The sequence below is a fragment of the Mizuhopecten yessoensis genome, unplaced genomic scaffold (assembly GCF_002113885.1).
Source record: "Mizuhopecten yessoensis strain PY_sf001 unplaced genomic scaffold, ASM211388v2 scaffold10847, whole genome shotgun sequence".
In the NCBI taxonomy this organism is placed as follows: domain Eukaryota; kingdom Metazoa; phylum Mollusca; class Bivalvia; order Pectinida; family Pectinidae; genus Mizuhopecten; species Mizuhopecten yessoensis.
In genome coordinates, this window is record NW_018408751.1 from 1,393,226 (window position 1) to 1,420,606 (window position 27,381).

The window sequence follows — 27,381 nt, forward strand, 5'->3', positions numbered from 1 at the left end:
GTATACATAATCTTTAATCGGTAAGTTATAGTTTCTTATGTGTAGACACGGTGCTTGTTTTAGCTAGCGGGTAGTGGTTGTATCTGTGTGTTACCTTGTGTGTTATTTAGACAGGTAATAGTTGTGTTTGTGATGTAAACTTAGTGTATAATTTAGACTGGTAATAGTTGTGTTTGTGATGTTAATCTTATGTGTTAAAGTTGTATAAATATATTCTACTTTTGGCGAATTGTTCAACTGTTCCAAAGTAAGTGGTTGATTTAAACAGAATAAAACGATTTGATTGGCTTCCAAGTTATTAACCTTAAAGAATAAACGTGTTTTAAAGTTAGTTATTCGATCTGTTCAGAAATGGTCATTTCACTTCGGGCACCGCTGTTGTTCCTACCATTGTTATACCGACGTGTTCTGTACAGTGTTGATGTAGCTACTGTTGTTATAACGACGTGTTGTTGTTATCTATGTATATTGTACCGGCATGTTCTATAATACGTTGCTGTAACTTGTAATATTGTTCTGGACATTGTTGTTGTAAACTTTGTGTCCCGTAATATGCTTTTTGGAACCATCTATTGTTGTTCATGCGTGTTTCGTATGTGCTTGTACCTTCTTGTGTTGCACAGGTAAGTTCTGTTCAGTATTGTTGAACCTGTGTGTTTCCTATTGTATTGTTAACCTATTGTTGTTGAACCTGTGTTCCCTACTGTATTGTGAACCTATTGTTGTTGTACCTGTGTGTTCCTTTCTGTTTTATTTACCAATACGTATTGTACCTGTGTGTTCCCTGCTATATTGTTTACCTATTATTTGTGTATTGATGTGTTCTCTGCATGTAAGTTTTTGTTGTACCTGGTAACTCATATCTGTAAAGGTATATACGAATGGTAATTATGCTACTTTTTATAAGAATGACTTTAAGAAAATCACATAATGTCTGATTTTTTTTATCGTTAATACACACACGTAATAAACCATGTTCCCGTCTTCACGGACACATGTTGGTGAGTACTCTATGTATACGTTCATGAATATGAAAATAAAATCTTCTGGAATCTCCATATGGATAAAACGATTGGCTTTGGAACATCTTCCATGCTGACTTCATCCCCACGACCTGAAATAAACACAATGTCACTTTAAACGATAATTTAAATTTGCCGTTTTTAAATCGAACAACTGGATTATAAACCAAAAATCCTAACAACATTTTGCATAGTTTTGTATGCACATGCACATCCACATATAAATGCCTTATAACCCTAGAATCTAAGGGGGGTCAAGTTAAGCTGAAGAAGTCAAAAGTCTTCATATACTTGTACACAAAACCACTAAGCAGTATTCATTTGGACACTACACATATGTTTTTGTCGTGATAAGAAAGTTGTGTCCCCTCTACAGGTCAAGACCATCTACGGTCAAGAAAACATCAAAGAAGCAAATGCAAAACCTGTGTTTTATTTGCGTCATTGAATATTAACTAACCACTGCCAATTTTAAACGTGAAGGATTGGTTATTGCGTTTTTTTTATTCTTTATTATAGCCCAAAGTAGTCATACGTTTTATATCCTTCCAGAACCAATCTTGTGATTAAAACAACAGAAAATTACCATTTAAGTATATAGAGAAAACTGTATAACAATTTTGTTATCATATTCCGTCTCAGGTCGAGAGGTATCATATCAACCGGGTGTGCCAAAAACAATAAACTGTATTCCTTATCACCAAATCGAGAAGTAAAATCATTTACAGCTTCATTACATAACAAAGACATGTTTCGAACAGGCGATGTCTGATTCAGTGTTTTTCGATGCGTCTAAATCCCGCATACTCGCATTAAGATTAGCTATATCTTCTATTCCAAACTTGTGACGCCAAAGAATTTAGAATTGTGCAACCCTTATCGTTTGACATTTTCATAGCACAATAAGCAGACTATATGCGAACGGTTATCGTAAATTTAAATCTTAAAGTGACGAAATTTTAAATTTCGTTTGTAAAGCATTTGACATTGAACTGGTCAAACTAGAGTTAATGGTTCCAAAAAGGGGGTTCATAACGATAAAGTTATCATGTTTGGTAGTATATAGAGAAACAGATCATACAAATGACCAGAGGTTTTACATGTATCGGGGAGGGTTAGAAATTATCACATATGTAAACACATCATATGAGTAGTCGTGTGATAAAACAAGATAAAAGCGCTTGACGATATTTCGGTGGTGAAACGGTGCTGCAATTTCTATGTTTAAATCGTTTTCATTTTCGCGTATAGTCTATAATTTTCTTTAATCAAAGAATTAAGCGACTGTGATGTTGCGGATATATCTATTGCCGCGAAAATCGGATGAATTTCATACCCAAAATAATAATTATCCAATCTACTGCATACTATTCTCTCCGAGTTTAGATATATAGAAATATTACATTTTACCAATGAAATACAAGGAACTATCTTCTTCCCATGTGAAGATATTATGTTAGTACTGTCCAATCAGAACGGTAATTTCGTTTCAATTCGAAAATGTCGCACTGCCTTGTTGTCAAGCACGACGTCATCAGAACATGGCGTTTTACTAATTCCCTCACTTTTCTGGTGCAGTAATACTTTCTTCGTGCTACTTAAAAAATGTAATAAATAGAAAATTGAAGTGTTGTCGTGTTGAATGCCATATACATACAATTCGTATGGGAAAATATACCGAGATTTTCACTCACGCAACGTAATCGTATAATATATAGACATCCTGACCATACACGTGATATTTGTATGATACTCAACGGGAGACCAGCACAAATCCTATATAAATTCTTACCGTGAAAATATCACTTTATATATGAAAATTGAAGATATTGACAATTAAGATTCTTAAATACTGATAAACTTGATTTAAAAAATCATGTAAAAGTAGCTCTACTTTTTTTACCATCATTATCTTGTCCTAATGAATTCAAAAAGTTCTGCTAAAAATCGGCTATTTATTAAAAATTGATTCTGTAGCAGCAGGTTAGTAACTAGAAAGATAGACATTTATACTGGTTTATTGCCGCTAATTAGGAGGCAACCACAATCGTCATATATCTTGGGGCTGATTACTGAATATTGAGAAACTCGAGCTAAAAGTGAAAGGTTAACCTTATTATTCGTCATTTCATGTAAACGGGGAGGTCATATCCGCATAAAGACAGTTTATAATAGTTGGCGATAATTGATGCAAATATACCAAGGCTGATTCGTAATGACAAAGTTAAAAACAGGATGTTATTAAGGGTGTAGCTAGCCCCTGCTCTGAGAGGATTCATTAAAGAGCGAGTCCGGGGGACCGCGGGAGGGCCTTGGCAGAAAGACAAAGGGGGCTTTGCCCCCCCCCCCCCCCTCACCCCCGGTTGAAAAAATAATTTACTATTTTTATGATTTTTTGGTGTCAGAATCTTCAAAATGATTGAAAAATCGAGATATTCTACAATATGTTTTGGGGGTATTTTATATTATTTCTAAAAAAAATATGCCACAAAACAGTGTTTTTTGTTGTTGAAAATTTGGTGGATTAAACTGCGTACAGGTACAGCTACGCGCCTGGTTTTATTTGTTGGTTGTCAGAGTAAATACCAATGCAGTACTAAGGGATTGCTATCATACATTTGTTTGATGATTATCTATGTACGTATATCAGTACTGAGGAATGACAAAATTACACTAAGGATGGTTTATTTGGTAATCATCAGAGCAAATACCCAGTACTACAAAAGGGTAAACATATTATTGTGTTTACTTTTACGCTGTTTTTGTATACAAGTACACAAGGAAAACATTCAACTTGAATTTGTATTGTTTTCAAGAGCCTTTGCAGGGAACTTACATTGGTGATTTTGGTTCTCATTTGACGCAACTTTTCACTTCCGGTCATATGATGTCACTTCCGCCACCTCATTTGCCTTGTTTTTCAGCTGCCATTCCTGCAATAATTTCGATATCTTGAATAGGATTTCCCTATCGTCGCTGTGTCGACTGCCTATAGATTTCACCAGTCTGCCCTCTAAGTACCTCTGGAAGGCGTCGTCTACTTCACTTCCTACAATAAAACGGACAATTGTCAGGTGTTGGCAATTCTAACAATTAATGATTCTACATCAGGTGTGCTACATGACATGTGTTCCCATGTTCAGAATGTTATGTCAAAATTATTGTTGTAACATTTAATTTTCGAGAAAAAGGGACCACTAATTAGGAGTCAATGGCTGTTTCGACGATTTGATACGTGTAAATATGCGAGGACTGGGTGTGCTTGTCTTTTTGTTTTCGTATCGACGATATAGTACGTATTTGTATGGATGCTGAGTGCTGTATACCTGTGTATTGACGATGTAGTACATGCTAGGATAATCTTTATAACCAAAAAGTTAAATTACTCGTTTTACAATATGTGTAACATTGTGATTCAAACTACATGTACAGTTAGAATGGATATTCTACCTAAATAGAGATTCAATAAACATAGCATGTATCGCATTCCACACATTCCCTAATAAATGTACAAAACACATTTTAGTACACTTGATATACACCGGATACAAAAGTAACGAAATAAACACTATGCTTCACTCTTTTAAACGTAAACGTGAAACACAACGCAGATGTTTGATGTGCAAAGGCTGTTGATAGCTCGGCAAGCTACGTCCACAATGTCATAATAAGCTCTTTTCCAATAACAACTGACAAAACTCGTGCCGACGCTTGTACAACTTAGCAATGGCTAGCTATATTTCTCCTATAGCTTAGATGGAAAACATATCCAAGTAAGAGAGAATCACCACCTACATTATTTAGGAATTATCAATTATCCTTATGGGTTTTCTCAGACCAGGATGAAAGCCCAAGCGCTGTGTGTTGTATTATCAACGAAGAGACTCAGTTTGAAATTTAAATATGCGTACCTTACCATGCCGTCCTCATTTTGAAATTAATTTGATTGCAACAAGTTCATTGCCTTTCATAGTCCATCCATTGTCCATACCCCATTAAATATCAATATTTCACTTATCTTCTATAGATTGTTCATTAAAAAAGTTCAGTCTTTTCCATAATTCACTTTATATACATAGTCGTTTAATATCCATAGTTCAAATTTACCATAGCTCATTCATTGTCCATTTATTATTACTGTCTCAGAATATTCATTGACAAACATGTATTTCTATCCCATATGTGTTTCATCGTTTTTTATATGTTCTTGTTTCTTGTATCGAGGTTGACCTTTGTGGGTTTTTTTCTGGTGTAGTGACGCCTATTCCATTTCTGCTATGTTGAAAGTTTTGTTGTTGTAATGATACCTTTTTAATGTCTTTAATTCAAGATTTAACTTTGAACCTCTAAGATATCAAACGAACAGTATTTAGACATTCATATCCTATGTCCTAGGGACCTATTATGGCTGAAATAAAAACCATTGTTGAAGCCCTCTATTGTATAATAGGATTATACTGTTGATGTAAACACGTTTTACAATATTGACCGATGTTGCTAACAGGCCTTCTAATAGACAGTGGTTTTATACTGTTGATGATAACACGTTTTACAATATTGACCGATGTTGCTAACAGGCCTTCTACTAGACAGTAGTTTTATACTGTTGATGTAAACACGTTTAACAATATTGACCGATGTTGCTAGCAGACCATCTATTAGACAGTAGTTTTATATTGTTGATGTTAACACGTTTTACATTATTGACCGATGTTGCTAACAGGCCCTCTATTAAACAGTAGTTTTATACTGTTGATGTAAAAACGTTTGAAAATATTGACCGATGTTGCTAACAGGCCCTCTATTGTATAACAGGATTATACTGTTGATGATAACACGTTTTACAATATTGACCGATGTTGCTAACAGGCTTTCTAATAGACAGTAGTTTTATATTGTTGATGTAAACACGTTTTACAATATTGACCGATGTTTCTATCAGACCCTCTATTGGGCAGTAGGATAATGCTTTGTTAATCAACATTATGTTTTACCAATATCTGTATTTGGTTTCTCCCGAGGGGGGATTTGTTTTTAACTAGACTTTAATTAGGTTGATACAGAATGAGGTGACAAAGTCGATGTTAGTTCTAAAAAGAAAAACTTGACTACTTGAGTAATTATTGGAGGTGTAACAAGGGTCACAGGTCAATCTCGATAGCTACTTGTAAACGTCTAGCTAATTACAAAAAGAACAATTTAAAGTATAATGCATGTTTATATCCCACAGTTAATTAATGCAAATCTTTACATCAATATCAATTCTTGTGCTTTATTTACGATATATATACAGTAGATGTTATATACCTTTTGTGACTTGTATGAAACCCTTTCAATTATTATTTGTGTAAAAGAAGCAAAAATGCATTTTTGTGTATATTCTATGACGATGACTGCATCGTATCCCTTGACACGCATATTTTGTTTCCAGTCTTAATAATGATGAAAATATTACACAATCAATATTTACTCTCAGAGTTCGGATGACCCCACCTCCGGTTAATTAACAAGCGTACGAATATAAACAGAAATATATTTAGATGGGAAGTACGAATGTAGACATGCATTTAATGAGTAAGGGAGTACAAAAGTGTAGGCGTTTTCGGACTACATAGCCGTAAATCAAAGAGTTTCTGTGTCATTCCTGAACCGAAAACCTGAAATGTTTAACTTGGAAACGTTCAATGGTGATTGATGGAAATCAACATTGCTTTACATAATTGCCCGGAAGATATCATTCCAGGCACGTCTAGTACCGAATCCTTGTTGGGTTACAACGAAAATGAACCAAAGCGTAAATACACAAGGAGAAAATAGGAAGTCTATCCTTCAAATATCTAGGTAATCAAAGACCAGAAAAAAGGTCTTATAGACAACTGGTGTTAATTCACACAGGTTGTTTTTATATATGAATTTACAAATTGGTGTATAGTGTATATACCAAGGTAGTTTTATATAAAATGTGCAATCTGGTGAATTGTTTATAAATTCACAGATTGTTTTTTATAAATGATTTACAATTAAAAGTAAGTTTGTTTGGATAACCTGGCGTCACCAGACTGTTTTAAGTTTTGGAGGTCATTATGTTTGTGGTGACTACTTGAGGTAATTATGATTAGTCTGTAACGTGATAGGGATTCTGGAAGAGTACAACTAACATTCTGATGGCTCTAACCCGCCCGATTGACGGGACTAATTGTGAAAGTAAAAGCGAGGGTGTTGTGTCGAGGTGTTTGTGTGTCGTTCGCTTCTCCTGTAAATAGAATCAATCTGTGTTGGTTTGTTTATTTATTGCAATAAGTCCACTGGGAAATTTGGTATGTTAGCGTAAAATTAAGCAAATTATTGAAGGTGTTGATGACAGAAAAATAGGAAAAAGAAGAATTCATTGGAAGTGCATCTGTCAGTTGACAAATAAGGGTCCATCTTGCATTTCTTTTGCAAAAAATATATACAGAAAAACAGAATTACTAGCAGTCGTGTTAAACGTAAGGCATTTTGGCTCCGATGTATGACCTACTGTCTGTGGACTTTTTGTACTTAATATAGCTTAATCTTTTACTTTACATTTGTTACGTAAACATACCGACAGGGACTATTTTCTGGCGGAATAATATTCGGCCACAATTTGGTAATATTTTAGAGGCGTATTCACGTACTGATGTCTCCGTGAGTTCATTTATTCACGGGGAACCGTTCGATTGTGATGCTTTTGTTATGATATAAATATGTCACATTTAATCACAATGCTACTAATGCTAAATATGTTAGGGCCAATATCACACTCCAAGTATTGACAATCAGGAACGTGGAAGTTAAAGAAATATCAGATTATAGAAAAAATCACACAATTAGGTTACTTGGTACTCTGACAGCTGTCAACTTACAATCCAGATTATCGGCCAAATATAATGGCCCTCAAATCTCTATTCAAGAAGATATCGACACGAAGGGTTATGCCCTGGAATGATATGTTTCAGGGTTTAATTATTGACAACACTTACAAGGAAATATGGGGACCCTCGTATGATTGACATATATATAATCGGCAAAGACGATATATGTAATCTAGTTCTCAACAATTCATCTTTCGTTGTCTCGCTGTCGTTCAGATATTCCCCTGAAGTGTCTTCCTATCTCTCAAACATTCCCAGAATACATATACAAATATGGGGGAGAGCAGGTTAGTGAAGATGATGTTTATTTTCTGTTTTCTTGAGACAGTTTCTATAACAGACATTCTGATATCATTTCATTTCATTTATATGTGTGTTAATTAATTGGCAAAGAACAAATCATCCTCATCCCGGAGAAAGAATTACATCAAAAACTGAAAAAAATAAAATATTGACAAAATTAACCCTAATCAATTGAATTAGTTATTTATTTGTCAGAACACAAACTGTTTTTTTCTCACTAATTTACAGATTCATAGTCATTGACTTCGGACAGATACGTTGCTTTAACTCTGACACTGAATAATTGAATTATACATTTGTTCGATCTGACTCCATGTATCACACGTGTGTCAGGAAGCTTGTACAATACCTTAACGACGGCGTAGTGTATACTCGAACCACACGACTCTTACAAATAACGTTTAATACCCTACAACGATATCTCTCCTCTGTTTCCGTCGTTCACCTCTGAAAGAGTGTAAGCGAGTGGATTTGACAGGGCACTTGGTTAAACCCCTGATGTATTTCCTTTTTTTACCTTTTGTTGCGGTTTCGTTATTTCCAAGATTTTTGCGAACGGGGAAAACTATATAATTTTGAAAAAGGAAGCCAAAGGTATAATTGTTTATAAATAAAAAGAGCTACTTTTACTCCGGGTCTTGATTCACAATTTTTATTGACATTTATTGCGTACATATATGAAACACTATCCTTCATTTCTATTCTGCAGTTATACTTTCAAAACAAATACCAGTAATAATATTTACTAGGGTTTCACTAGGATTTATTGATTTAAACAAAAGATGAGAGGGGTGTATATTATACAGCGAAGAGTGTTAAGTCCGCTAGTGTGCTGCGCGGGAATTTGTTCCTTTTAAAACCTTAGCATGTAATATTAACTCATTTAAATCATCAAAATTAATACCTTGATTCACATTAATCATCTAAATGTGTACTTAAATAATTGTTTGTATATGTCATAAACCAATACAAAGTCAAGCACATATTATTGGCACAATCATTGAATCAATGTGGATGGATGTATAAAAAATGGAAAGGACGTTTTACTCATGCTTTTATAAGAGTATTTTTGTAACAATATTGTAGGCTTATGAGAAAAAAAAACACTGTTTATATTTGATGCAGAACGTAAATATTTTACCAGTGCGTCCCTTTTACCCCTTTTTGTGTATACAATAGGTCACTCTAATTCAGCAGAACATTTGTATGTTGAAACAGATAAGCATGGCTGGTTATGTTTTGGCATCAAATTGTAAAAACATCTTATTTTTATTAGGTTATCTTTAAATTTTCCCATTTTTGTGTTTATCTACAAAACATTTTGATATAGAAATCTAATCTCGTAATATAACACATATTATATAGAACATCTCTAATCTTTAAACGTGCCCCATCGCTTATCATTCAATGTAACACACATTGTCTATGATAAGCAGGCAAGCAGGTTCTTCAAGCTATAGAGCGATATAAGTTCTTGGTAAAATCTGGAAAGAAATTATCATGATATTTTACCAATAACAAAACTTTATCTGATAGAAGAAATAATTATGTTTCTCCTAGGGTGGTAATCACGTTGAGCAATCACCTAGGTAATGTTGTAAAAGCAAACCAAATGCAAAGTCGTTAAACTTTGCCATACGTTGAAGTATTTGTCTATCGTTTACTTATCAACAGTTTTATACAGGTTCTCATACATTTGTACATGTAATGATCCATGGCATGTAACATACATACACTTACAGATTTCACAAACAATACAGGAAGATATCACATCTACTCCTGCTTAACGCTCAGCAATTAAGGAGTGGGGCAAGTGGTTCGCCCGTTGTCAGTGTAATGTTACCGGATGGAGTGTCCTGCTGGGTGTCTTCGGCAGTATGTTTAAGTGAGAAAGCACTATAAAGTCGGCATCAGTTCCGCGCTATCACAAGGAGACAAACACGAACATATCGCAGCCTCCCAAAACATACACGCATACACTACACGCATGCATCTTGCACACTGGGGAGGCCGTCCTTACATCACCATAGCTGTGATAGGACGTTAAACAATACTAAACCAAACCAACCTGTCGGAAAATGAAGAAATCAACCTTGAGACACGATTTACCCTCATCCTTCTACGGTATAAGCTACCTCTTAATATCTCAAATATCATGGATGGTAACACAGTAAACGATCCAAACTAATTTTGAAACTCGTGATACGTCACACTAGACTGACACTCCGTGTGGTTCACTCACTAAATATTTCTGTCTCAAAACACTTACCGGCTCACCATGCTGTTGTTATGGTTAATGGTAAATACCACACTTTATTTATTAATTTATTTGCACATTGCGATGGTTATCTGCTTGCTACATGTATAAAAGTGATTGTAAGCCTTCGTTTTTGTTTCACAATTTTAACTAATACTATTATCCATATGGTGTAAAGCGCTTTAGAGTAATTTTACAAATTATATAGGGCGCTATATAAATGTTGTATATTATATCATTATTATTATTATGGTTTCACTATTGACGATACGTTTCATTTATGACTGACTTGTTAAAGAGATGCTTGATAACCAACAGTTTTTATGAGATAATTTTGTTATATGACATGATTTGTAAGTTCTCTTCTAAAGTTCTGAACTAGCAACCGATGTACATTTCTGCACAATTGAGCATTAAGGTACAACACTGGATCCGATAATAATTTTGTTTATTTATAAGTGTCATAATTTCTACGTTTGTGTCCATCTATCCTCAAAGATGTGTCATTATAAATGTTAACGTCTAGCTTGTATTCTAGTCCTGATTGCGTATTATGTAACAATCTGGAAGAATATGTAAATGGTGGACCTACGTGTACAACTTAGTGTACGTACAAAGGTTGAGACACTTCACTTCAGAAATCATAACCAACACGCACGACTTAATCACACTGCAAGGGAAATAATTCACACTGCACCACAAAACACACTTGTACCGTTATATTCAACCTTCTATGGAACAATAAACAAACGCACTGTCATAGTTCGGTTCAACTGCAATTGAAACTATTTTAGGATTGCTGTCTTTATTTGGACTCCTGTTATTGAAGGTTTTCAATACTTTTTATTTTTATAATTCAGAAAAGTAAAATCGATATTATTTTACTTGGTGGTAATTAAGATTCCTTCATCATCTACCTTTTCGTAAATAAGATTGTCAAGCCAATATAATTTAATTACATCAAAGTAGATTACATATTTTCTATTTATATGCCATATTGTCAAATTATTAGGTTCCCAGAAGTTCGTTGGCACGGTGATTCGGTACAATTATTATAGTTCTTTGGCACGGTGTATTGGCAGACTTTGGATATCAAAATAAAAGAAATGCTTGTCAAATATGTCTGACTTGGAGACAGGAATCACAACGGTGCTGGTACACGCTCACGTTTTTAATTGAAAGCAAGTTAAAAAAATTTTTTTGTAGATTTTAAGCAGCAGAGGTTCAAATTTCAATTTAGATTTTTCGATTTATTTATTATCCATCAGTCACAATAATAATGATAATATTCTAAGCTATCTTCGTTCTATTCTCTGATGTCTATACAAGTGAAAACAAGAACTACTCCAGTGGAAAATAGAAAGATTAAGTTGATTTTCTGTGATTACTAGGCAACGGATTTCAAAAACATCCATTTGACATTTTCAATTAGAACGAATCTATTTCTGACCATTGTATCATTACATTCGACAACTGATTGCACGTCACGTGATTCCACTGACAACCAATGTCACATGAATTCATCTTCGACGAAAAAATCAGACACCTGCAAGTCTTAACAGTTACTATGGTGACTGGCTGATTCATACATCCGTTGGGTTGTGAGTTTCGGTATGTGCGTCACGAAGTCATGTAGCGGTGGTTTGTCTCGACCACCACCTGATTAGATTATATGCAAAGTAAGATGGTCGAATGACCTTGGCCATCCTCCGTCTCAATAGTTTCCTCCTCACGAAAAATTGTCTGACCCGGTGAAGATTAGAGAACAATCTTGTTTGCATAACTATTGCGTTACACACATTTTGATACCCTCCAGTAGCATGGCTTTTCACCTTCTCCTGAACGTGGTGATGTCATTTGCATGCACAGATAGGATCACATATTGAACACGGCCCTATTGATAGGAAACAAAACCAAATGGCAAGAAATATACGTGCGGTATGGACCTCGGAATAACAAATAGAACAAGCAAACCGTATGAAAAAAAGCAGGCATGATGATTAATGGTATTCTTTGTCTCGTAGTTTAAGGTAAATGTAATTGTCGGGAGGTATGCTTCTTCGCACTCTGATACAAAAACCTTCATAACTAGTTCTCCGGAATCTCAGCTCAAGTAATTAATCACACCATTCCAAGGTAACACATTTAGGCCTTTACACGGGTTTTCAAGGTGTCTAATCTATTTTGAAAGCAGGAGACCAAAACAAACATTAAATGTCATGACGTCAAAGAAATCTGCAATTGTAGGGGATACATTGAGTCGGTGTGCCTGAAATATAGGTCAAATATTGAGTTTTGGAACTCGCTTTTGCGATTCATAAAGACGGAAGACAAACAGAAGGCGTATATGTATATATGATATGGGCCTGACCTATGTACTAACGAGGATAGTTTGTATCTTTGACAAATAGGGAAAATATCGGCCTAATATTGAACCTATTTGAAATCCCTAATTCTCCGAGAAATTCAATCAACCGTTTCTTGCAAATCTATTTGATTGCGTTTATGTTGTCGTCTGACGCCACCAAGGCGTGGTGGTAAATGTTAGTACTGACACTATACCCGAAATCTCGAGGACGTGACATTACTTGGATTCGATGTAGATTAACATTGCAGGTATAATCGACGAAACAGAAGACGTTTACTCTTCCTGAACCCCTGGTCTTATCTTTCATGTTAATATACCCCTGGTCATTTTTTGTCCAAATTTTACCCGAGGTCTCGATAACGTGACATTACTTTGGTTCGATGTAGATTAGTATTGCAGGTATAATCGACGAAACACAAGACGTTTACCCTTCCTGAACCCCTGGTCTTATCTTTCATGTTAATATACCCCTAGTCATATTTTGTCCAGGTTGTCGAATTCGATTTTAAATAGGGTTTTGCTGACACTTCGGTATTCTCTGGCTTTTTTGACCAAATATTGCTCTAGCTATATTGGCCAAGTACATTATTGTGTTGACTCATTTTGAAGTGAAATAGGTGGGGCACGTTTCCATAACATAATCAGTATAAAAATACTTAATACAATTATGGACTTTTGATGAGGTCTACAAATTCTTTATTAACCTGGTCTGAGCAGTATTAACCGAGTACTTAGTCCGATGTGATTATAAAATCCGTAACTCTATATGATTTAAAATCAATAATTAGGTTTTGATATATCATTCATTCGCACCTTGGCTCATTGTTGAACTGATCTGAATAAAAGAATGGTGTTAGATGTAATTGCAACTACTACGAATTCTAATTTTCATGAATGCATCACTTGAGGCACATTCGATGATAAATACCATCAAGAGAGATGAACCTAACCCACCCTTATTGAAATACATGTTTGAAATTCGGTAATAGACACAGCATGCCAAGAGGTAATGTCACTGCACCATACATATGTTTTGTCCTTATCGGTGATACTAGGGATCGAAAAGTTGGAAATCAAAGTTAATTTAAACTACTGTTGAAACAGAAGAGTAAGTACGTTATATGCATTACAAATTAGAGAAATATTGGTTATTATCATACCAATAACGTGTAAAGACGGTTTATTAAGGACAATGCCGCTTACACAAATAAGATACCAGCTGCAGTCAAGGTTACGACAAACCTCAGGGGACTGAACAATCCACCAGCAGATATTTCCACCTTGTATATTGATTTTTTTTTTATATACTACACCAAACATCTCAGGGAACTGAAAATTCCACCAACCGTTACTTCCACCTTGTATATTGAAACAAATTATACGGCACCAACCATCTGTTTGCATCCTTCTAGAACGTGAATGCTACAAAGACCTGCTAGAACTCATTAACTCATTACTTAGTTTGGATCCAATTAAAACCCAGCAACTCTTTAGTAAACCTTTCTATCCAATTTTCTCAATTATCATTTTTTTCGTGTTGCTAGTGATTATTTTGCGCAATGAGGTTGTTAACTCTGCTGGTGGACTATAAATTCCCGATATTGTAGTAATATTGTAGCTGGAATGTAATCTCGCCCGGTTTACATAAAATACTAGATGAAGTATTAAATATCTGTATCCACCAAAAGTTCCATTTTCGCTATATTCTATAAATGTTTCAGAACTATTTAAACATTGATTTTGATTCTTTTGATTTTTAGTACAAATGATGAGTCCTAAATTGACGAAATTGACATACGGTGTAGTAACATACTTATTTTGTTTGACTTCCGGCATCTACAAACAACAATTTCAAGAAGGTGCTTTTTCTGTTTTGTATTTTTGTTTTTTACTGATACATTTTATTACCACATTCCACAAAAAAAAAGTTTCTCTATGAGCTTCCTATCGCCCCTGTCTTCTCTCGCCGGTATAACCCTAACGACAGGCTGTTCTAAAGCTTTCATATACAGTAACACTAAACACTATACAGGGACATTGTACAGGAAGAAACGCACGGATCCGGAGAATAATGTTTTATATCACAAAAAAGCATATTCCTTTAGGCCATATTCACATAAATGGTATAATTTTGTAAGAGGCAGGACATTTAGTCTTCACCATGTCGGCGTTATACATGCATTAGTGCATGGCATTCTTACTTCGCTAATAAGCAGAGGACTGCAAGTGTTATCAAATTATACCACGTGAACGCTGTACAAGGAGTGTGGACGAGGTTTGGCTCTAGAAATACTGGGCATCTGGTAGATAATCCTATACATTAATACCCTTGTGTGGTGTTGAGTGTCAGAAATAAGTTTAACTATATATATATACAGAGCGTTAGGTGTATTTCCCAAAACTAGATTTGATGACTGAGTACACGTTTTCCCTTAGCATCACAAAACTCCTTGTCATTTCATTTATAAAGCCTATTACACTATCATGCTTTAGGTAAAATACCCTGACAGCATACACGATCTAATGCACTACAGCGTAAACATGCATGGACAATATATACCATAACGCCTACACGCATTGAAAAATATACCATAGCGCCAACAAACACGGAAAAAACAATTTACGACGTCAATATTTATGGACAATGTATACAAGTGTCAACACGCCTGTGTAAAATATACTACAAAGCCTACATTCTTGGAAAAAAACACCATACCATAGTTTCAAAACGTATGGTCAAAAGATACCAAAGTGCAGTACACAGCGTAAAAATATGTCTCAGCGTCAACACGCCTGGGCAAAATATACTATAATGCCTGCATTCTTCGACAAAAAATTACCATAGTTTCAAAACGCATTGGCAAAAATACCTAAGCCTCAATATGTATGGTCAAAAAGATACCACAGTACAACACACAGGGGAAAATATGTCTCTACCTCAACACACATGGGAAAAAACATAGCATCAACATACAAGGGGAAATATTCAGCTGCTTCGGTACTCAAGGTCCAAATATACAGCGCCAAACACTTTACTGCAGCTTCAGCATAAGAGACAAAATCGGAACTCAAAGTAAATAGAAAAGAAAAACAGGAGGAGAAACACAAAACAAGACAAAATACATTATGACCACCCCCTCCCAGGTATCGGTTGTTCAAGGCTTATATTTAACCAGTAGTTTGTGAGGTTTACCTGAGGTTGTGGAAGGTAACGTGTGATTAGTGGTGTTACTTCTGGTAAGTGAGGGTAACCAGTGAACAGTGAGGTTAACTATTTAATAGTGTGGTTAACCTGTGGTTATTGAGGTTAACATGTCGTAAGTGAGGTTAACCAGTGAATAGTGAGACTAACCTGTGGTTATTGAGGTTAACCTGTGGCAAGTGAGCTTAACCTGTGGCAAGTGAGATTAACCAGTGAATAGTGAGGTTAACCTGTGGTTAGTGAGGTTAATATGTGGCAAGTGAGCTTAACCTGTGGCAAGTGAGGTTAACCAGTGAATAGTGAGGTTAACCTGTGGTGAGTGAGGTTAATCTGTGGCAAGTGAGCTTAACCTGTGGCAAGTGAGATTACCCAGTGAATAGTGTGGTTAACCTGTGGTTAGTGAGGTTAATCTGGGGCAAGGGAGCTTAACCTGTGGCAAGTGAGGTTAACCAGTGAATAGTGAGGTTAACCTGTGGTGAGTGAGGTTAATCTGTGGCAAGTGAGCTTAACCTAGGGCAAGTGAGATTAACCAGTGAATAGTCTGGTTAACCTGTGGTTATTGAGGTTAACATGTCGTATGTGAGGTTAACCAGTGAATAGTGAGACTAACCTGTGGTTATTGAGGTTAATCTGTGGCAAGTGAGCTTAACCTAGGGCAAGTGAGATTAACCAGTGAATAGTGTGGTTAACCTGTGGTTAGTGAGGTTAATCTGTGGCAAGTGAGCTTAACCTGTGGCAAGTGAGATTAACCAGTGAATAGTGAGACTAACCTGTGCTTTAGTTAATAAGGTTGTGGCAAGTGAGATTAACCTGTGGCAAGTGAGATTAACCAGTGAATAGTGAGACTAACCTGTGGTTATTGAGGTTAACCTTTAGTTAATAAGGTTAACCAGTGAATAGTGAGATTAACCAGTGAATAGTGAGGTTAACCTGTGGTTAGTGAGGTTAATCTGTGGCAAGTGAGCTTAACCTGTGGCAAGTGAGGTTAACCAGTGAATAGTGGGACTAACCTGTGGTTATTGAGGTTAATCTGTGGCAAGTGAGCTTAACCTGTGGCAAGTGAGATTAACCAGTGAATAGTGTGGTTAACCTGTGGTTATTGAGGTTAACATGTCGTAAGTGAGGTTAACCAGTGAATAGTGAGACTAACCTGTGGTTATTGAGGTTAACCTGTGGCAAGTGAGCTTAACCTGTGGCAAGTGAAATTAACCAGTGAATAGTGAGGTTAACCTGTGGTTAGTGAGGTTAACCTGTGGCAAGTGAGCTTAACCTGTGGCAAGTGAGATTAACCAGTGAATAGTGAGGTTAACCTGTGGTTAGTGAGGTTAATCTGGGGCAAGTGAGCTTAACCTGTGGCAAGTGAGGTTAACCAGTGAATAGTGAGACTAACCTGTGGTTATTGAGGTTAACCTTTAGTTAATAAGGTTAACCAGTGAATAGTGAGATTAACCAGTGAATAGTGAGGTTAACCTGTGGTTAGTGAGGTTAACCTTTAAAAGGAAAAACACCTGAAATATTTTCACTGCTGAAGGTTTGCTTTGACAAAACTATTAATGTGTTTTGATGATCTATTTTACTTTGAAAGCCCAAGCACCTTATTGACAAAAAACTGAATTTTCCAGCAACCTTTGCTTAAAGATGCTGATGTGATTTGTTAATAATAATAGTAAACCATACTTTATGCGATAGAACCAACCATTTTCTGTCTGAATGATTCATAAAAAATGTGACCGTAAGTTCAATTTATCCGAAGGGAAGGACATAAACGAAAGACTGTCAAATATCTTAACATATACAAATGATAACTTAATTGATTGAAATCGAATTGCTTTGCTATTCCGTGATTGAACAGTAGTAGGATGTACGACTCACCTGTGTCAGTACTTACCTGTTCTGACAGGTAATCAGTCTATATAAGGTAACACAATAATGTATTTTCCGGTTTCTCATCAGTAACAAAGACGGAGTGGTCTCCGACCATACACACTAAACATAAATGCCACCTAGCCGCAATAACGACAGATTAATGGGTTGATTGTCATCACGGGACTTCTTCAATGAACTCGAAGCCAATACGAACCCGGTATTGCAATTTCATTTACCCTTTGACGTGGTACATCCGTTATCTTTTATTTGTAAAAAGTTCGTTTACCGCTCCTACACCGAATAATAGTGTGGCTAAATTCGCTGTAAATTTGTTCCTGTGTTAGTTAAACGACTGGTAGACAGGGCGATGTGTATAAAACGGTTTATTTCTCGTCTACGGAGAGACACAAACTTAACGCGACTACAGGATTATTTTGTTTTGTTTGTGTTTTAAGGTATGACTTATTGACACTGGCAGTAAAAACGGCGTGGTAGCTAGGCTAGTTACCTACAGACCGTTAACGTCACTGATCAGCTGTTCTTGTTCTCGTCAGATTTAGGTTTTACAAATTCATCAAAAGACACATATTGTTTGGCTTTTGTAGGAGGAAATGTCGCTTTGTATCGAACATGAAACAGTAATATCACTAAAAGGAACATACATGTAAACAAGAATGCCTTTCAAAAAAATCAATATTTCAAAACGTTCTCGATAAAATAAGTTTTTCTCGACATAGTGAAATGAATGCTCGCTGTCATTGTTACCATGGTAACTAACATAACGGAAGCTACTACGACATTTGCGCGCGTTTCCTGTTTAGCTGGCCAGACGATGTATCAATGCGCTTCTCTAATGACGACGTCGCCTGACCAGCTGCTGGAAAGATTGGGTCATCTCATAATAAAAAAACAAAATCCGGAGGATATTTCGGAGGATATTCCTTTTTAAACTTTGACTTCACTTCCGGTATTCCTCATCTCATGTATTTTATAATTCTATGTTGTCTTTGTACTTTGTTTGAATGTCTGCCTTTCGAAATCTGTACCGTATACAAAACTTTGTCAGTTTCATCATGTAATCTCATGGTTTTCTGATAAGATTCCGTATGAACTTCACCTCCCCTCGCCTTGTCACTGGTTGGGAGAAGATTTTGATATGACTTTTCCCCTGTAACACGTTACAGGTAGAAACAATGGAAGATGTGTCCTTTTCCCTTATCACATGATTTTGTGTAGTGCGAGTGTTGAGATTTATTACATAATCTGTAATTGTCTTTATGAATCGTGGTTGTTGAGATAGATCACAATACTTATTTTGTGTTTTGAGAAAGATAAAATGACTTTGTATATTTTGTGTTTTGAGAAAGATAAAATGACTTTGTCTATTTTGTGTTTTGAGAGAGATCACATGACATTGTGTATTTTGTGTTTTGAGATAGATCACATGGCTTTGTTTATAGTGAGTGTTGAGACAGATGACATGACATTGTGTGTTTTGTGTTTGTGATAGATCACATGGCTTTATTTATAGTGAGTTTTTTTAAGACAGATCACATGACATTGTGTATGAGATAGATCACATGGCTTTATTTATAGTGAGTGTTGAGACAGATCACATGACATTGTGTATTTTGTGTTTGAGATAGATCACATGGCTTCATTTATAGTGAGTGTGAGACAGATCACATGACATTGTGTATTTTATGTTGGAGATAGATCACATGGCTTCAATTATAGTGAGTGTGAGACAGATCACATGACATTGTGTATTTTGTGTTGGAGATAGATCACATGGCTTCATTTATAGTGAGTGTGAGACAGATCACATGCGATTGTGTATTTTGTGTTTGAGATAGATCACATGACTTTGTGTGTTTGAACAATGATATTGAAGAGTGTAACTTGTACATTGTGAGAAGTTAGATAAACATATATGACTTTGTAGGTTTTATTGAAGAGGAAACCGGCTACGGAAACCTTTTCACCACATAATCAAGAATACATGTGAATATTTACGACAAAATCCCAATGCCATTTTAAATTATCGTATAACCGTCAACGTTATAACCATTATCTTCAATGCTATGTACGACGTATCAAAGTTTGAATTCTAGCTACACAATAACTGAAAAAAGTAACAACAAGAAAATATTCAAAGAAGTATCAACGAATTCGAAATGTTTAAAAAATCAATAAAACTTGGGTGAAATATGAACAAAAAATGTTAACATGGAATCCTCTGTTTCACCTCGTCACCCATCATATTAATCTAGGATAAATCCAAGTAATGGCAGGTCCCCAAAGCGAGAATTGGGGCAGAGACAATGAAACAACAGGACCCTCTTATGAACAGACAGCAACAACACAACATCGACCTTCAAATCACACGTAGAAATAGCATATAACGGGGGCATAATGGCGACCGTAAGACTTTAACAACCTTTATCACTCAGACACCTTTTCTTAACATGTTGTCCCCTAGAAATCGACATCTTTCACGGAAGTTATGATTTTTGGAGCAAGCTTTTAAATACCAATTAAACTGCAACGTGATGAACGTAGGTTGGGAAAGCAGTGATGGTAAGAAAGGAAAAATTCATGATTGTCCCTGTTTTATGCTGTAGATGAAGATCAGGATAAGATGTTTATTTGTCAGTTATAACCTCGATTTCAAGTTCAACACGGTTTTTAAAATCGAATTGGCCTATGCATTTCTTCTCATTAAATGACAGATATATGTTAAATTTTACGCAAAACATGGACGTAAGAGTGTATCACGACCACCACAATGAAACCATTTATTGTCGGAGAGGGTCGAAAGTTGACATATGCATTTCTGTACAGTTGACTACAGGCACATAACTAGCCCTTCACATATGTAAAACAATGTTTCTACTACAATCGAGGAAAGGTGACATTTTAACTCACGGGATAATACAAAAATACTGGTGTTAACGCCAGGGTCAGGAGATCACATACATATACTCTGTGATGTGTCCATTGACGAATGTTACTGTTATTGTAGAGATTTTAACATATGTTCTACTTCAGTCCAAAATACGCAGATGACCCCTGCCATCATAACATCATATGGTTTTATCATTGAAAACAAAATGTCAGAGTGAGTTGTGAAGTAGTTGTATTTAAATATGTGACAGAGATATTGTCGGAATGTTTATACTGGTTTTACATAATGGACGCCAAATAAACCAACCTATGTTACACAAAACTTAATTTTACCGCTCATTTTCTAGTACCATAAAATTACATATCCGAAATTCTATAATAACGCCAGAATATGAAAGTAAAAAGTGCAATGTAAGAAGTTTAGAAGTTTTGAAAACACGCTCACATGTTCCCTTATCTGCCTCGAATATTACCGGAGGTTTATCTTATCTCCATTACCGGAGGTTTATCTTATCTCCATTACCGGAGGTTTATCTTATCTCCATTACCGGAGGATGATCTTATCTTCATTTCTAGAGGATAGTTTTATCTACATAACAATAGAATAATCTTATCTTCGTTACCGGAGGATTATCTTATCTCCATTACCGGAGGATGATCTTATCTTCATTTCTGAAGGATAATTTTATCTACATAACAATAGGATAATCTTATCTTCCTTACCGGAGGATTATCTTATCTCCATTACAGGAGGATTATCTTATCTCCATTACAGGAGGATAATCTTATCTCCATTACAGGAGGATTATCTTATCTCCATTACTGGAGGATGATCTTATCTATATAACTTACGGATAATCTTATCTATATTACCGGATGATTATCTTATCTACTTTACCGGAGGATTATATTATCTACAAAAGCGAAGGATTATCTTATCTACTTTACCGGAGGATTATCTTATCTACATTACCGGCGGGTTATCTTATCTCCATTACCGGAGGACTATCTTATCTTCATTTCAGGAGGATAATCTTATCTATATAACTTACGGATAATTTTATCAAAATTTATGGAGAATTATCTTATCTACATTACAGAAGGATCATCTTATCTATATTACCGGATGCTTATCTTATCTACTTTACCGGAGGATTATCTTATCTACATTACCGGCGGGTTATCTTATCTGCATTACATTATGATTATCTTATCTACACTACCAGAGGATCATCTGATTTACATTACCGGATGATTAGCTTTTCTACATTACCGGATGCTTATCGTATCTACATTACCAGAGGATCATCTGATTTACATTACCGGCGGGTTATCTTATCTGCATTACATGAGGATTTTCTTATCTGCTTAACCGGTGGATGATCTTATCTACATTACCGGAGAATAATATCATCTACATTACCGGATGATTATCTTATCTACATTACCAGAGGAATATCCCATTTACATTACTGGAGAATTATCTTATCTCCATTACAGGAGGATAATCTTATCTCCATTACCGGAGGATAATCTCATATACATTACCGGAGGATCGTTGCATCAACATTACCGGTTCGGTTTGGTTTGTTAACAGCTTTGTATGGTCATTTAAGGACTACCAGGTTTTCGTGGTGGAGGAAAGCCGCAGTACCTGGAGAAAAATTACCTACCTACGGAAGATACTTGAGGACTGCCCCACGTAGGTCTCGAACCAGCGACCCAGTGGTGAAGGACTAGGGGTATATTACCGGAGGATTATCTGAGCGACGTTCACAAAAAGGTTAGATTGTTCTCTATTTTACCGGAAGGATTACAAAGTTGTACATTTTGCCAGATTATTATTTCTTTTTCTATGTACCTGGGATTATTTTTTCTCTCTATGTTGCAGTTACTTTTCGGAAGAAATAGTTCGTTCTCCACATAACTGAGAGGACAGGTCTGTTCTCCACATTACTGGGATAATTCGTTTGTTCTCCTCATAATTAGGAGGATAAGTTCATTCTCCATATACTAGGGGAATGTGTTTGATAGCCATATTACTTGGGGAATAAGTTCGTTCTCAATAATGGGGGAATACGTTTGATATCCATATTACTTGGGGAATAAGTTCGTTCTCAATATACTGGGGGAATAAGTTTGATATCCATATTACGTGGGGAATAAGTTCGTTCTCAATATACTAGGGGAATACGTTTGATATCCATATTACTTGGGGAATAAGTTCGTTCTCAATAATGGGGGAATAAGTTTGATATCCATATTACGTGGGGAATAAGTTCGTTCTCAATATAGTGGGAGAAGAAGTTTGATATCCATATTACTTGGGGAATAAGTTCGTTCTGCATTTACTGGGGGAATAAGTTTGTTTTTCATATAATTTGGAGAATAAGTGTGTTCTCCATATCAATTGGATAACTTGACTCAGAAAATAATTTTGTTCTCCATATTACTTTGGGAATAAGTTTGTTTTCCATTTAATATTTAATTCGAAAGAATAAGTTTGTTATATGATTTAACTGTAGAATATGATTTTCCTGTTTATTACTCGGATGATTAGCTCGACCCCTTTATTTTTTAACCAAGAAGATTAACTTCTCGCCTAAACTTCCGGGTTGGAAAAACCTGTGTACACATTGCCTATCCTCTGAAGCCTACTGGTGTACCGACAGCATAAAATACATTAAAACACCACTCTCAATTGATAAAAGTTTGAGTATAACTATTTTTCAACCATACCGTGAGACAAAATATGCTAATTTTAACACTAAGACTTTCCATCTCTTTCTCAAAAATAAGGGACAGATCATGAGACTCCGACTGGTCGAAAGTTCCGTAAATCCATAAAGTACTTGTCCTACTGCCGTTTCAGACACTGTAATATCTCCTCAACTTCCGTTTTTTATATGTACACTTCCATTGACCAGTAGCAAACAAAGTACGTATTTATATAATGTATAACAATCTTAAGTCCGGGATTCACATGCCGCTCTAGTCTCACTGATTTATTTTACACCCAGAGCACTCTTGTTGATTATATTTTGTGTATTTCATCTTTATTGTTTAAAAAAACCCAAAAAAAACCCACACAATACGGGTTTCGTTTCAGGAATTGTTCATCAAGGCTATGGTCAGTTTTCATTACTTATAGTTACAGTTTTGGGCAGCTGTACAGGGGTCCTCAAATACCGTTAAATATCTTGTCGCCAAATAACATGATTATCAGCGGTATGTGTGTAATTGATTGTTTTAAATGTATTGTATTGGAAATAAACAATCAGATAAATTATACATGTTTGGCGAACTATAAACATGTTGATTGTGAAAGTTTGATATTCGTAATGATTCAGCTGAATATTTAAATTTTCATTAAAATATATCCACCTCATTGCATCTCCACTGGTTGAAAGTTTTGCTCAGATTCTCCTTAGTAATTGTGAGAAATACAAACCTTCTTTAGTGCGAAGAAAAAGGACTGTCAACTGCTATCTTTTAAGACGTGTAAAAGTTACAGACCGACATGAAGAAATTCAATGACATGTTGCGTGTAATTTTGTCATAGTCTAACACGTACATACGACGATATCTTAAATATATTTCCTGACAGCCCTCGAACAAATATTTTTTTTGTAGGAAGTATTCACGTGATTGAAAATCTAAACGATATTTGTTCTACTGGTTCTAATAAGTTTAAAAAATAAAGGTCTATGAACTCTAAAGAAAAGTTCTCCAAAAGAACTTCTTACAGAGTGACAGAAAAAACCCATGGACTGTTAAAACGAAGAACTTGTTTTTATGATAATTCTTTTCACTTTGCAACTCTAATAGTTTGTCTTCCTGTGACGCTGATATATAATTCATCTAGAAAAACATCCGATCTATGCTTTAAATATGATCTTCACTCATAAAATGTTTGCTACGCAACTAACAGCATACGGTAAGTCGTCAGACATTTTACAGTACATCATTGTATATTAAAGTAAACAGTTCTCCATGTAGTTTAATCAACAATAAATGCTTGACATTGATATTAAGTGAAAGTCCACTAGTAACGACCTGATATGAAAATCCACTAAAACCGACCTGACAGTTAATGTAATGTGAAAATCCACTAAAACGACCTGACAGATAATGTAATGTGAAAATCCACTAAAAGCGACATGATAGTTACATTGTAATGTGAAAATCCACTAAAAGCGACATGATAGTTACCTTGCAATGTGAAAATTCACTAAAACGACCTGACAGTTAATGTAATGTGAAAATCCACTTAAACGACCCGACAGTTAATGTAATGTGAAAATACACTAAAAGCGACATGATATTTACATTGTAATGTGAAAATTCACTAAAATAGACCTTTTTTGATTAAAATCACATATTTCTAAAGTTAGACTAAAACAAAATACACCCTGATAGTTTGTTAAGTAAGAATCAGTCGCTTCTACTGTTTGTCCCGCAAGGAAGCGTTTAAACAGAAAAGTAAATTTAAAACCGAAAATACAACAGGTTAAAACTGTTCAAATACAAGTCACTTAATGAATCTAAACTAGAGATTTTCTTTTTGATAGTTAGTTTTATAGATGGTCTGGTTTCTAGTAACAAACAAACACATTCAGATAACAAAACCAAATATACGTACCCCTTTTTCCGTACCAGTTCGCGTTGGATAGCAAAACACTGGACATAAGGATTGAACAAAACAAAAGCACTATCACCGTCATTATGGCGTCGTGGAAGTTCCAAACCACTTACAAAAGCTTGATGTTTTCAAGACTGTCTTATCTCTGTTGTAAAGGCAGACGATCTTGATAGGAGCGTTTATAATGCAAGCACTACACCACGTGATGTGGTAGAAAAATCGCGGGGTCCGATATTAGTAATTCCGATATTAACATATATGTATATCCTTAGTGAGGCCAGGTCTTGTCTACGTAGCGCTCCTCCTCCGAGCCATTGATTTCTTCTCATATCACGACTAATCATATCCCCTATGTGATTGCTCGGCAACTAATAATCGTAATTCAATTGGGCGGCAGGTGTCACTCCACAGCGCAGTGACGCAACAAATACATGGGCATTATATCAAAATAAACAAAATACATCGGAGAGTTTAACATTGTAACAATCAACGTGTAAATATAGAAACACTAGCAATGTTTATATCAACATTATAATACAATAATAATGATTATAAAAAAATAACACAACTATAATGTATATAAACATTAAAACATAATGATTGATTACATAAACAGTATAACTATACAAACATTATACCACAATCACTGTGTATATAAACATTATAACACAATCACAGTTTATACAAACATTATACCCCACTCACTGTGTATATAAACATTATAACACAATCACTGTGTATATAAACATTATACCACAATCACTGTGTATATAAACATTATACCACACTCACTGTGTATATAAACATTATACCACAATCAATGTATATATAAACATTATGACACTATCATTTTGTATATACACGTTATACCACAATCACAGTGTATACAAACATTATACCACAATCATTCTGTATATAAACATTATACCACACTCACTGTGTAAATAAACATTATACCACAATCAATGTATATATAAAGATTATGACACAATTACTGTGTATATAAACATTATACCACACTCACTGTGTATGTAAACATTATACCACAATCACTGTGTATATAAACAGTATACCACAATCAATGTATATATAAACATTATGACACAATCATTTTGTATATACACGTTATACCACGATCACAGTGTATACAAACATCATACCATAATCATTGTGTATATAAACATTATACCACACTCACTGTGTATATAAACATTATACCACACTCAATGTATATATAAAGATTATGACACAATTACTGTGTATATAAACATTATACCACACTCACTGTGTATGTAAACATTATACCACAATCACCGTGTATATGAACATTATACCACAGTCAATGTATATATAAACATTATAACACAATCACTGTGTATGTAAACATTATACCACACTCATTGTGTATATAAACATTATACCACAATCACTGTATATACAAACATTATACCACAATCACTGTGTATATAAACATTATACCACACTCATTGTGTATATAAACATTATACCAAATTCATTGTGTATAAAAACATTATACCACAATCACTGTGTATACAAACATTATACCACAATCACTGTGTATATAAACATTATAACACAATCATTGTGTATATTAACATTATAACACAATCTTTGTGTATATAAACATTATACCACACTCAATGTGTATAAAAACATTATACCACACTCACTGTGTATATAAACATTATAACACAATCACTGTTTATATAAACATTATACCACAATCACTGTGTATAAAAACATTATAACACAATCACTATGTATATCAACATTATACCACAATCACTGTGTATATAAATATTATACCACACTCATTGTGTATATAAACATTATAACACAATAATTGTGTATATGAACATTATACTACACTCACTGTGTATATCAACATTATACCACA

General features: G+C 35.1%; 1 protein-coding gene and 1 long non-coding RNA gene across 2 annotated transcripts in view; one reads left to right on the forward strand and one right to left on the reverse strand.

The window, feature by feature from the left end:
* Positions 1–27,381, forward strand: part of LOC110462970 (chloride transport protein 6-like) — a 74,517-nt gene that overhangs the window by 30,435 nt on the left and 16,701 nt on the right. The window lies entirely within an intron of this gene.
* LOC110462971 lies at positions 557–25,839 on the reverse strand. Its single transcript, XR_002464331.1, has 3 exons — positions 25,464–25,839; positions 3,859–4,071; positions 557–1,114 (listed from the first exon to the last, which is right to left on the reverse strand). It is a non-coding gene; the product is annotated as an uncharacterized LOC110462971 (long non-coding RNA).